This window comes from Alligator mississippiensis, chromosome 3 (assembly GCF_030867095.1).
Source record: "Alligator mississippiensis isolate rAllMis1 chromosome 3, rAllMis1, whole genome shotgun sequence".
In the NCBI taxonomy this organism is placed as follows: domain Eukaryota; kingdom Metazoa; phylum Chordata; order Crocodylia; family Alligatoridae; genus Alligator; species Alligator mississippiensis.
In genome coordinates, this window is record NC_081826.1 from 53,863,151 (window position 1) to 53,875,978 (window position 12,828).

Here is a 12,828-nt window from a genome sequence, read left to right on the forward strand (position 1 = left end):
GTTCCACTGCCTTCCAGTGTCCCATTAAATATAATTAAACACACAACAGACATTTGTCCCCTAGTTCTCTCTCAAGTGGCAAGAGCATTTTGCAATGGACATTTTCATTTTTGATTTTTTTTTTTTTTGTAACATACACCCTTCTTTATGTCTTTAACCTTATCTATCTAACAAACATATATTTTGCACTTAAGAATGGAAGACAACTACCTTTGTAAGCCTTATTTCTAGGGGTGCACCGATAGAGATTTGGGGGGGGGCGGGGGGGGGTCAATACCGATAGCTGCTATTTAAAGGAAGCATATTGGCTGATACCGATTCAATATCCGATACAGCTGCCTCCAAGTGGTAAGTCTGTCCTGGTGAAAGGGAAAGCAGGAGGGAAGGGGCATAAGCTGCCCAGGCAGGGCAAGGGGGGGGGGTGTGGCTCCCACCACGGCTCGCCAGGCAGGGGGTGCCCTCCAGATCTGCCCAGGGCGGAGGTGCAGGCTGCAGCTGGCGCTGTGCAGCCCTTCCTCAGCAGGGGCTGGGCTCAGAGGAGGAGCTGGCAGAGCTGGAAGGGGCTGTAGCCACCCCAGATTTCACTACAGCTCTGCTCCCAGCCCTGCACCACCAGGTGCAGCCTGACTCCATGTCCCACCTCCATCCACATGTCGGGAAGAGCCAAGGCTGTGCTGGGCAGCTGGCAGCAGCAGCAGTGCTGCAGCGAAATTTGGGGTGGCTCTCAGCCCTCTCCCAATGCCTGCTTTGAGTCCACCCCCTTCAAGAGCTCCGTGCAGCACCGACCAGAAGAGGTTAGGTGTGGGCACCAGCGGCGCTGGGAGGGGGCTGCAGCCACCCCAAATTTCACCATAGCCTTGCTTCCAGCACCACTGCCAGCAGCTGCCTCAGCTCTTCCTGTTGCATGGGTGGAGGCAGGACATGGAGCCAGGCTGTGCCTGGTAGTACAGGGCTGGGAGTGAAGGTGCAGTGAAATTTGGGGTGACTGCAGCCCCTCCCAGCGCTGCTGGCACCTGCTCTGAGCCCAGCCCCTGCTAAGAAGAGCCCCATGCAGTGCTGGCTGCAGCTCAACCCTCCACCCACACAGATCTGAGAGGCACCCCCCCCCACACCCTCCCAGAGTGCAAGCAGCAGCAGCAAGAGCTCCCTCCGCCACGAATCACACACTTGCACCCCATGCCCCCTCCTCCCCCCCAGGCAGCACCTGACCCCTCCCTCACTGCAGGGGCGTTGATATGTCCCCCATCGTCAAGCCCCTTCCGACTTACCAGCTGGAAGCAGCTTTCCATGCTGCTGCCTCTGCTTCGTGCTGCGTGCAAGCACAGGCATTTATCGGCCCAATATCCGATAGAGCAAATTTTCTTTATATCAGTACCGATCCAATAAATCGGACTGATGTAATCGGTGCACCTCTATTTATTTCCTATGGAACTTCATTTCTGTGACTTTGGCTAGCCCTGGAAAATGCTTCTTTCTTGGTAGACTCTTGTATTATCCTTCTTAAGGAGTCAACAAGTACCTATCATAATCAACTTAGGCTCCTCTTCACTGTCAAACTGAGCTTTGCATCATAAACTCAATACAACTAAAATGATTTCAAGGCAGTACTTGGCTAACTTAAATGGCACTAAGATACACTTAAAGGATGGATCAAAAGTACTGTTGTGATCAGTGTACTTACTACTCCTGACAAAAATTTACATTAATTTTTTTTTTTAAATTTATAGGGTACTTACTGCTTGTTCACAAAAGCTACCAAGTGAAGAAGTTATAAGTGTGAATCATTAACCCCGATATAAGTAAAATCTTGATGTTTCACAGATAGCATTTAATAGCTAAAGTCAGGGGTAGTCCGGGAACAAACTTTACAGTTCTTTATACAGAGTTGAGGGAAATGACTATAAAACCTGAAACTTTAAAGGCAGCATATTTGAGGAACTCTTGACCAAACAACTCCAAAAGCATGCAGTATTAGAGACTACTTATAAATGACATGCCATCTTATTCTGAAGACTACTCATTCTGTGCAATAAAAAAAAAATAAAAATTGCATCTTTAATGGCAAAAATGCCAAAGATCTGGTGCCTCAGGTTCATACATCCAATGTTACGAACACCAAGTTCAAATCCCACAAAAGTTTCTCTTCAAGGTAGGAAACAAGCAAAAACAAGAACAAGCCAAAACTTTAAAGCCAAGAGGGAGAACACAAGCAAGAACACTCCAATTGATGTACCCAACTGATACTACTGCCAAATATTTTGATCAAATTAAAGCATTTGTGTTTCTTCTTAAAGAAAAACTAAATAGTCCAAAATTGTTTTGTAACCTGCAGGTACATCTGTAGAGAAGCATTTCCATTTAGCAGTGCATACAAACCTATTAGGTTTGAACTCCACATATACACGAGCAGTTGCTCACGTCATCTGCATAGCAAGTAAGATGATTTAAAGAATCTGTATACACCTAAGTTGCAGTTCTGAGTTAATAGTCTCAAATTCTATTTTTAAGACTGATCTTTGCCTTACTCTCTGTTAGACAACACTCAGAAAACTCCCAAAGGGCATGGACAAAGCACTAACAATAGAGGGTCACTGCCATACCATTCAGATGCAATTATCCTTGACAATAAACTTATGAAAACAATCTCATCAGAGGGAAGGTTAAAGTCATGTGACAAAAGTCACCGCTTTTCAGGAGATCTGAATAGGAAGTCACTTGAGAGAGAGAGAGAGAGAGAGAGAGAGAGAGAGAGAGAGACTGGAACTGAACTGTATGGCTCCTGTAGATTGCTTAGGACAGAGGTTCCTAAACTCTGACAGACTGCGCACCAATTTAAAACAATACAACCTTAAGTACTACCAGCACTAAATTTAAGTACCACCTGCACCCCTGCATGTCATATAAAGTAATTAGGGGTGTACTTTGTAGCCACGTTGGTCTGAGACAAAAAGACATACAAAAAACTAGAACCCTTGGTTACAAAATTATACCTTTTATTAGACCAACTGGAAAATGGCAAGAAAACTGTCCTTTTCTGCAAGCTTTAGGGATCAAAGTCCCTTCATCAGGCTCTAGGAAATCAAAGGTAGGAATCGAATTTGGAGAGATTCAGAAAGATTCAACAATTCGGACAGACAGAGTTTTAAATGTTTTTTCTACATACCTGAAGGTACCAGGCAGCTCATGAATGTCGAGATGCTGGGGCAGATGGAGCGTCCCACGGGAGCACGGGGTCCCCCCCAGCATGCTCAGCAGCAGACCTGGAAATGGACCAGAAGCACTTCCAGTCCACTTCCGGGTTCGCCGCTGAGCACGCGGCCCTCTCCCCCACAGCCCATGGGACATTCCATCCGCCCCACCATCGCAGTGTTCACAAGCTGCACCTGGTACCTCAAGGTATGTAGAAAACACATTTAAAGCTGTGTCTACGGCTGAATTCTCTGAATCAGCATCGAATCTTCAGATTTGGATTTGGCCAAATTAAAATCGGGGACAGTGATCTGAATCAACAAATCAAATTGCCGTCTCCGATTCGGGTCCAATCCAAACCAAATACGGCCCATTTCGCACACCCCTATTGCCCGTAGACTGTTTAATATAGCTGAAAACTTGTTTGTTATGTTGGCAATCTGGTTAGTCACAAAGGGGCTCTTAAGATGCCACCACACTATTTTACCAGGTGCAGGAAAGCCAAGTGACAGTGCATAATTACTCAAGTTTTAAGAAATTCAGATCAATTCACAGTTCCATGATGCTTGAAGACAGGTAAACTTGCATACAAGATCCAATTCCCCCCCTCCCCCCACCAAACCCCGCCCCACAAAACAAAACTAGAACTAGAATTAGACTGGTACCAAGAAATGGCCTCACACACACCTTCCACAGTACCTCCAAGTTAAGGAAATAGCCTACGTCAGGTGATTCTCTAGTCCAATAAAGAAGGTATCGTCATGCAACCTTAACTGGTTATGGAGGAACCTCATTTCTTTTTCAAGATGGCAACATTTCCAGTACTTGCTGGATGCAAATAGGCTTATCCCCATTCTAAAAAGACTTATTTCAAAATGCAATTTCTGAAATTATTCTGAAACTATTTATGATATCCTGTTGCTTCATTGGTCCATACCTCTTCAGTAGGTGCAGCACCATAAGCCTAATTTCTCTTGACAGAAGAGCTTAATCTTTATGTAGTCCTCCTGGGCTACATAAAACTCTTCTCTGACACACAATGTTAGGACTCAGAATTGTTCCTAAAATGTATCATGCTGTATTCCTAAACTCAAGAAAATGTTCTGAATATCTGTTTGATACCACAGATCATGTGACAGACTCATTCCGATAAGGTTTCCCAATCCTGGTAGACATCCATTATCACCAAGATAGTTGGGAATACTTGCAAATTGTACTTGCAGGAAAATATTTTGCTGATGTGACCGAGTGGAGGGATGTCAAGATATACACAGAAATGTTTAGTTAATGTATTTGTTTGGTTGATGGACCATTTCAGATGTAGTTGAAGTTAGTCTGAGGCGAAACATAACAAATGTTTTTTATAAGCACAAAGCCACTGCCAGAGGAATCTGACGTATACCTTGATAAACTGGAAGACAGCATTGTTTTGAAGATGCTATTATAAAAAAGGATATCATGCTACCCCCTTTATTTCTACCTGACTTAGTGCAATTTCAGTTTGAAGTGTTGTAGCTGGCCTCCAGCTGGTCTTCCTTTCTTGAGCCTGAAGAACTGGCTTGGGGTGGGCAAGATGCAACCTGTGGGCCGAATCCAGCAAGTCAGGGGATTTTACCCCCCCGCTTCCACCCTACCTAGGTGCAAGGGCAGCCCAGGCCATGGTGCATGAGGCGGTCCCACTGCCTCCAGGCATACAGTGGGGCTTGGTGGCACAGTAACAGCTCCTTCTCATTGCTGAAGAATGTGGACCTGCTGCCTGGGCACCCCAGCCCATTTGCCGTGCACCCACTGCTGGGGGCAGGGTAGGTGGCTGGGTGAATGAGGTGCGGTCATGGGCAGGCATGGCCAGGATCTTGGGGCAGTGACAGCATGGGCCCAGGGCACAGCCATGATCTGCTCCCCACATGGTCCTGCAACAGACAGGGGTGTGAAGGGAGTTGATTGTGACTATGTACCAGGCCGTGGTCCTATACTGTCACCACCCCAAGACCTCAGAGCCAGCTCTGGACGCAGCTCCCTGCCCACCCACAGCCTCATCCCACTTGCCTGGCCACACAGGGCTGGGGCAGAGCTGTGATCTGCTCCCCACATCCCTGCCAGCAGAACTGGCGCCTGTTGCAGAACAGTGTGGGCAGCAGATTACAGCCCTGTGATCCATTCCCAGCCAGCCCACTCCTGGATGCTGCTCCTGAGCCACATAAGGAGTTTTGATCACCTGGTGCCTGGGGGGAAGGGAGGTGGACCCAGCCTATGACAGCTCGCCAAAGCTGGCCCCTGGGCACAAATAATTGCCCACCCCTGAACAGAGACTCTCTCCCTCAAATCAAGTCACTGAGGTAAAGATCTAATGTCAATATCCAATGTCAATATCCTTCTTAGATACAACCCCCTGCCCCCAACCAAGACATGTCTAGATCAGGGGCTGTCAACCTATTGGCCCATGGACCGGATCTTGTGGGGGGGGAGGAGGAGTGGAAGAGACAGCAGCAGTGAGAAAAAGGGCCTGACCCCTGTGCAGAGCTTGGAAGTTTGGCAGCAATGGCAGTTTTAATTACCACAGTTACCCCATGCAAAAAGTTTCAGGACCTGTGGGAAGCCCACCAGCCATATGACATGGCTCTGCAGGCCAGATCTGATACTGATAAAAATATCGTTTTTGCTACACACTTTAACTGCTTTCTGTGCCTCAGCATACCCTTCGGGAATCGCTGCCCTGAAGGATTACACAAAAACAAACGAACAAAGGAAGGAAGGAACCAAGAAGCAGGTAAAGAGCAAGAAGATCCCTGTAAATCAGTTCAAGATTTTTTCATAGCATCAAATTGGATGTCTGGGATGGACTTAATTAAAAGATTCCAGCAGAGAAAGTGTAATTCCCTTTTCAGATGTTGTTATCCCCTAGGCCAGTAGTTTTCAGCCTGTGGTCCACCTCTTAGAAGTCCACAGACTGTGTCTAAAGGGTCCATGAAAGATGACTATGATCAAAAGTACGTAAATACTCACACTTACAATTCAAAGGGGTCTGTACCTCCATTCAAAATTTCCAAAGGGAGTTTGCACTTCCATTCAATTTTTTTTTTTAGGGGTCCACAAATGAAAAAAGGCCGAAAACCATTGCTCTAGGCAGCTCAGACAGCTTCAAACGAAGTCTTCATAGCAGAGGCATACAAACCAAGAGATGGAAAGGTTGATTTAAGTCTTCAAAGGATGCAAAGTCTCACAAGTCCAGACCAAAAAAGTGAAATCACCTTTTTCATTGAGGTACCTTCCTTTTATAACCTGTTGCCATTAGTTCTATCTTCGAAGATGTGGTATTTCTAGACACTGCAGGAATGATTTTGGCAAGCAGAGGGGTAAACAACCCTCCCCCCCCATCCATTACTTTTCTGTAATTTTATCCATAAACTACATTGCTCATTTCTGGCAAAGAAAGCCTACTCCATGGTTTGTCTGAAAGTCAAAATAGAAAAATATGGGATTATTCTAACGAAATGACTATCTTCACTGAGACATTCTGTTTTTATGCCTTGTCATCCTTCACATTAGTCCATATTACCTAGATCACCAGCTGCTAGCCTTTACCACTGAAGATTGTGCATTAAAATTTTCAATAAAACCAGACACACACACCTTAACTCCTTAGACAGAAATCAGTATGTATCATATGCAAACAGTTTTAGCAACTATGAGGACTTGAATAGTTTAATTTCTTTATTTTTGCAAACTGCAATTAGACCCTGTGAGCAAAGACCGCTGCTTTGCTTCAAGAGCTCTTAAAACTTCCTTGTAGCATCTCCGCCACTTTTTTCAGGAGGCCTTACAAATTCTGGATGTTGGAAGAAATTAATGTCACCACTGTCTTATCAAGATGATACAGGCAGTCCCTTGCTAACCAGTTGCATCATTTCCACTCAGCTACTCTGTTGCTATTCTGGAATAACATAATCCCAAAATATGAAATAAAGGTTCTCTGAGGCTGTACAAAAGGAGGTCTGTACTTCTTACGTGTGAGAGACACATGAAGATCAACATGGCCAGGTCAAGACGACATATGGATACGCATATTATACCAAGGAGGTTGTATTCAAGCAGCTTGGAACTTCCCATGGATGCGACTTATAACTAAGGGACAGCAAAGTGAACATCTCTTATAATAATGGTGTCTGAAGTGATCCGGGGGAGACCAAGTTGATCTTGGTCAAGAGTTTCACTTTTGGAAGCTGCAGATGACAGTTGATAGATCTTTGAAAGCAAATGACAAAGATCTATCCACTTTCAGAGAGAAATATCTGGGGCAAGCTCTCAGACTTCTTCAGGTTCCAGGTGACTGGATGAAGAGCTTCTTAATAAGTACAGAGACAAAGATCTATAACAGTGGGGAAAGAAACACTTCAGTTTCAGGGTAATCCTAACATCACTGGATTTAAGAAGAACACTCCAATCAATATTGTTAATGCTAACATAGAATCATAGACAATAAGAGATGGAAGGGACCGCAGGAGGTCATCTAGTCCAACTCCCTGCTAAAAGCATCCCCAACTAAATCATTTCAGTCAAGGCTTTGTTGAGCCTCGCCTTAAAAACCTTCAAGGATGGATCCATAACCTATTCCTGTGCTTTACCACCCTCCTAGTGAGAAAAAGTTTTCCCAATATCTAACCTAAAACTTTCCTTGCTGCAACTTGACATTGCTGCAACGAGATTACTGCTCCTTGTCATCTGCCACCGCTGAGAACAGTCTAGCTCTACCCTCTTTCAAACCACCATTCAGGTAGTTAAAAGGCTGCTATCAAATATCCCCCTCAGTCTTCTTCTGCAGACTAAATAAGCCCAGTTCCCTCAGCCTCTCCTCAGAAATCATGTGCTCCAGCCCTTGAACCGTTTTCGTTGCCCTGTGCTGGACTCCAACTTATCCACACCCTTTCTATAGTGGGGGGGCCTAAAATTGGACACAGTACTCCAGATGTGGCCTCGGTAGCGTAGAATAGAGGGGAATAATTACTTCCCTTGATCTGCTGGCAGCGCTGCTATGAATGCAGCCCAATACGCTGTTAGCCTGTTTGCCTACAAGGGCACATTACTGACTCATACCCACCTTACTGTCCACTGTAAACTTCAAGGTCCTTTTCTGCAGAGCTGCTGCTTAGCCAGTTGGTCCCAAGCCTGTAGCAATACACAGGATTCTTCTGTCTTAAGTGCAGTACTTTGCACTTGTCCTTGTTGAACCTCATGGGTGTATCCACATATGCTGGCACATGCACTCGCAGCAGCTCAAATAGCAGTGGCACAAGTTTGTGCCGGAGATTTGCTCCTCGGCACATGTGCCTTAACATGAACTCTGGTGTGAGGCAAATTGTGCCACTTGGGGCAAAATGACCCTTCCCAGATGCTCCCAGATCTTCAGGCAGCAATATAAAAGCCTGCCCTGGCAAGCAGCTCAGGGCTACTTGCCTTTATGAGCTTCTGAGACTAGAGCACTTGGTATCTGGGAACACTAGACCCATGTGCCAGCTAGCCCTGACCTAAATTGGCCCCTGCACCTTCTACCCTCTGCAGCAGTCTGGCAGTGGGGGCTGCTGCCTAGCTGTGACCTGCTGCACACCTGTGACAGCATCTGCCCCCTTGGACCTGCCTCCCATGGCTGCCTGCCTGCCAAACCCAGAAGGGGACTGCACAGCTGCCTGGGCTGTTGTACAGGTACTGCAGCAGAGCTGCCTGCACATTTGGGCCAGCTACCAGTGGGCCGTGGCTACACAGCAGGCCTCTGGGCAACACTACTGTCATGTCTTCTGGTGCCCCTGCTCTGCCATCTGGGCAGCTATTGCCCATAAGATGTGCTTCTTGCAGTGGCCCACTTTAAACTGTTGAAGTGTGCCTTCCTGGCCCCAAATGGCCAGGAGGTCAGCCACCTCATTTGCCCTCTGGCTGGGTCTCTGGCTTTGGTCCTGGGCAGGCTTCTTGCCCAGGGTCCTGCTACTTGCCTCACTAGCAGGGATCCTGGTATTCCCTGTTTAAAAATGGCAAATTCTCTGACAAATAAAACCCAAATTCTCTCATTAAAATACTCAAAATCCATGTTCTTCTGGAATTAAAATGAAACACCCCTATATATAGAGAGATCAGTTCAGCAATGTTTTATTGATATATTTACAAGTGTAAAACAATTTGGAAGCCTATCAGTGCCACTATCATCATCATAAAACAAATTCTAAATATCTATACATTTTGGTGTTTGCCTTTGGTTTTATCACAGAAATAAAATCAGAGCTGCCCCTCCACCCTTTGCTCACCAGCATGTGGGGTGCTGAGCAGCACCAATATACCAGTGCCTGCCCCTCACTTTCAACCCACAACCCCTCCCAATGCTCACTAGCTCCCTCCTGGCAGCAGCTCCATCCTCGCACTAGGACATGAGTCCAGTGGCAGCTGTCCCACCCACTGCTGTGGCTCTGAGCAGTGCCAGCCCTTGGTGCTGGGGCCTGGTCACAGGAAGCAGAACAGTCTCCATGCTGTTCCTGGGAAGCCCTCGACTGGGACTCAGGGATTGGGCTGGGCAAGCCCCTTCCTTTCCAGGCTGGCATCCCCCTGCACAGGCTGCTCTAGGGGGGCAGGGAGTCTAAGCCTGGCTCAGGCACTCTCTCCTACCCAGGACACTCCCCACCCCCAACCCTCATCTCCCTCTCTGTTGTAAACCCCTGCTGCCTCCTCCACCCCTAACCCCAGCCCAACACACCCCACCCAAGTTTCCTTGGACCAGGAGCCCCCAAAGGCCAGGGCCCCATGTCCCAGCACTGGTGTAGGCAGGGCTGCAGCATGGCAGTTGCCGCAGCAGCCGCGGCTCCTGCCAGCAGGTCCTGTCTCATCTGGCAGCTGGGCACGCAGGGTGAGAGATGTGGGGTTTGTGAGGGCAGCATGGGGGACTGCTCAGGAGGGGTGGGTCCTCCCCCACAGCAGCAGCCGCTGAGCCTGGCCAGTCCACAAACCCTTGGACAGAACCAGGCCAGCTCCTGCTGTCATCTGGGGCTTCCAGCACTGCAGACAGAAGCTGTACGCCCTCAGGCCAGGCTGGGTCCTGCCTGCATGTGCCTTGCTGCTGCGGTAGGGAAGGACAGCAACCCACCCTTCACGAGCAGTCCCCACCACCCCCACCCCCTTATTCTGCTTACTTGGGACAGCACCCAGGTCCAATCCATTGCTGCAGCCTTGCTCTGCTCCTATTTTTCCCAGCATGTGGGGGCACCAAGGCACCAGAGCATCTTTCTGGAGGACCTAGCCTTCAATTGCTTTTTTTCCCCAGCTTTTTTGATACTAGGATTTCACAGTATCAAATTTAGAGCCTGCGCAGGAACATTTTTGTTGTTGTTGTTTCTAGTGTGCCTCTTGTGGCATCTCAAACTAGTTTGAGGCACCGCAACAGGCACATGCACGCTCATCTCAATGTGCCCCATGAGATTTCTTTTGGACCAATCCTCCAATTTGTCTAGGTCACACTGAATCCTGGCCCTACCCTCCAGCATATCTATTACTCCCCCCAGCTTGGTGCTGGCCATGAACTTGCAAAGTGTGCACTCCATCCCACCTTCCAGATTGTTAATGAAAATATTGAACAAAACTGGCCCTAGGACCAACCCCTGGGGCATTTCACTTGATATCAGCTGCCAACTAGACACTGATCACTACCTGTTAAGCCTGACGATCCATCCAGCTTTCTATCCACAAGTCCACTCATCCATAAAACATTATCAGTCCTGAGTGAAATGACATACAGTGAAGGGCACCTTGGAAATTCTTGATGCTGCTACTATAGATGATGCTGGGAGAGCGCTCAATAGATAATCAGGACAACTCATAAATCCAACAAAAAACCCTGCTTTGCCCCATGTGGGATCAGAACCAGGGCCAATAAGTAAAATCACTGCCAAAGGTCCAACCACCATTATAGAAAGGGAGGGATGATTCTGGCTTTTTGTTATTGAGTACTTGAATTGGGGGAAGCAGTTTTGAAGAGGAGCAAACTGCAAGTCCCTTTCTCCCACAGAGCCAGAGGTAACTGACTGACAAGTATGTCCAAGAAATATCTGAACTTTTAAGATGATTCAGCTTTCTGACATGCCCTCAACACCTTAAGTGATATCGCTTCTAGATGGAGCAATGGCAATACCACTTTTGCAGAAGCAGCTGCAGCAGGAGTTTCTTTCATCTAGGTAACTTCCGAGTGAGATCCTCCAGTCAAATTTTGTCAGGAAAAGATTTCAGATCTCTACTCTCTGGATTTTGGAGAAGTTTGAAAATTGCTTACAAAGCCCATGTTCAGGAGAAGGTCATATCCACATAAAGACAAAGTCATTTAGGAACACTAAGACTATTTCAAATAATTGCCCTCAGCAGGAAGAAGAAACAGAGTAATGGTTGGGGTCATCCCACTCCTTATACCCTCTGGGAGGGAAAGTGCAAAGGCAAGAAGGGACACATTTATCCCCCCCAACAGACATTACTGATAAAGACAACCAGAACTCCTGTGCATAGTAATCTCCAACCTAAATTTTGTCTGCTGCAGCCTGAGGCCATTGCTCCTAATCCTGCTGCCTGCAGCCACAAAGAAAAGTCGATCTCCATACTTTCTCTAATCGCACCTCAGGTTTTGAAGACTTATCAAATCCTTCCCCCCGACTCTTCTCTTCTCCAAGTTAAATAAACCTAGCTCTCTCAGTCTTTCCTCACAAGTCATGCTTCTGAAGGCCCTAATCATTTCTGCTGCTCTTCACTGGATTCCTTCCCATCTATCCACATCCTTCGTGAAGTGTGGGGTCCAAAACTAGATACAGAAGTCCAGGTGAGGCCTCCCCAATGCTGAGCAGAGTAGAAGAATCCCTTGATTTTCAAGCTATACTCCCGTAATGCCAACCAAATATCTTGATGACATTTTTGGGCAACAAGAGCACACTGTTGGCTCATTCAGCTTATGGTTCAGTGCAACCCCCAGGTCCTTCTCTGCAGCCTAGCCAACCATTCCATGATAAAGCACAGGACTGCACTTGTCCTTGCTGGACTAATTGAAGACCATTTCCCCAGTTTATCCAAGTCATTCTGGATCCTAGCCCTACCCTCCAAGAAAGTCTGCAACTTCATCCAACCTGGTAAACCTACTTGGAAAGACATAAAAAGACTTATTTGTAGACCTCAATGAACACCTAATTCATTATCCAGCATACCAGTCTGCCATCCTGTGCTATTGTTTTACAAACACGTGTGAAACAGGAATTTCAGATCAATAAGTACTTTAAATAAAACTTATCCCCACTTTCACAGAATGGAGTTGGGTTTTTTTGTCTGTTTGGTTGGTTGGTTGGTGGGGGGAGGAATGTCCAAATTTCTTCTCAGGAGAAAAATAAATGGAAATGTTTTGGTCCTGTCAACTGATAAAAGTTCATTCTCACCTTTAGACAAGCAAGCACAATTCATCTGACTGAAATAGTGCTGCAGGAAATTCAGCAGATGAGCCTTAATAATAAATTAGTGCTTCTTGTACTAATGTTCATTAGCCCTCTAAAAAACTACTGAATACTTATTAATCAAGTGTGCCAGGGGTACTGCGATAAATATTTCACTCTCCCCCCCCCCCCCTAAAAAAAAAACAAA

General features: G+C 46.7%; 1 protein-coding gene across 2 annotated transcripts in view; it reads right to left on the minus strand.

Moving 5' to 3' along the window:
- The window catches only part of ZBTB10 (zinc finger and BTB domain containing 10), a 42,823-nt gene that overhangs the window by 15,666 nt on the left and 14,329 nt on the right, over positions 1 to 12,828 (minus strand). The window lies entirely within an intron of this gene.